The sequence below is a fragment of the Octopus bimaculoides genome, chromosome 6, assembly GCF_001194135.2.
Source record: "Octopus bimaculoides isolate UCB-OBI-ISO-001 chromosome 6, ASM119413v2, whole genome shotgun sequence".
In the NCBI taxonomy this organism is placed as follows: Eukaryota; Metazoa; Mollusca; class Cephalopoda; order Octopoda; family Octopodidae; genus Octopus; species Octopus bimaculoides.
This window is the reverse complement of record NC_068986.1, coordinates 3,274,740-3,275,542: the sequence shown is the minus strand read 5'-3', so window position 1 is coordinate 3,275,542 and position 803 is coordinate 3,274,740. Positions and strand designations below refer to the sequence as shown.

The 803-nt window shown below is 36.7% G+C and overlaps 1 protein-coding gene across 3 annotated transcripts in view; it reads left to right on the top strand.

Moving 5' to 3' along the window:
• Positions 1-803, top strand: part of LOC106883422 (failed axon connections homolog) — a 17,801-nt gene that overhangs the window by 1,420 nt on the left and 15,578 nt on the right. The window contains exon 1 of one of the 3 annotated variants that reach the window (XM_052968557.1): positions 193-211. The exons of the other annotated variants lie outside the window; for them this stretch is intronic. The gene's annotated coding sequence lies outside the window, so the exon portion shown is untranslated. Of the gene's footprint in view, positions 1-192; positions 212-803 lie in introns of those variants that run through there. 3 annotated transcript variants of the gene reach the window in all.

Here is an 803-nt window from a genome sequence, read left to right as displayed (position 1 = left end):
ACACACACACACACACACACACACACACACACACACACACACACACACACACATATATATATATATAGATAGATAGATACATATACGACGGGCTTCTTCCAGCTTCCGTCTACCAAATCCATTCCTAGGGCTTTGGTCGGCCCGAGGCTATAGTAGAGGACACTTGCCCAAGGTACCACGCAGTGGGACTGAAGCCAGGACCATGTAGTTGGTAAGCAAGCTCCTCACCATACAGCCACTCCTGCGCCTGTATGTATGTATACACGCACACGCACGCACGCACGCACACACGTCCAATAACACTATACTTATTCCACGTCCTCGCGTTGTTTTTTCGTGTTTTTTTTCTTGCTTGTTCATGTTTGAATTGACTATATATATATATATATATATATATAAAACAAATAAAATTCATTGTTTTAAAAATGTTAAGTATTTGCTATTTACACTATATATGTCGTTTTATATTTGACCTTGATGGTGTTGCCGGTTAGTTGGCGACGGTCCGATTACGTAACAAGTTGTAGCGAGTTATATTACCAGTAGCATTGGAGGAGGGCGGTTTTGGGACACCGTGCTGGAGGTAAAATACAGCCCGTCAAAGGCTGGAGGAACTCAGAAACTTAGAAGCGGCCATCCAATAATTGCGTTATATGATATATATATATATATATATATATAATAATAATAATAATAATAATATTAGGGATAAGAATCCAAAATTACAGGTAAAAACTTAATTAAAATCAATTTATTAAAAATTGAAATTAAATTAAGTTTCACAGTATTAAATGTATATATAT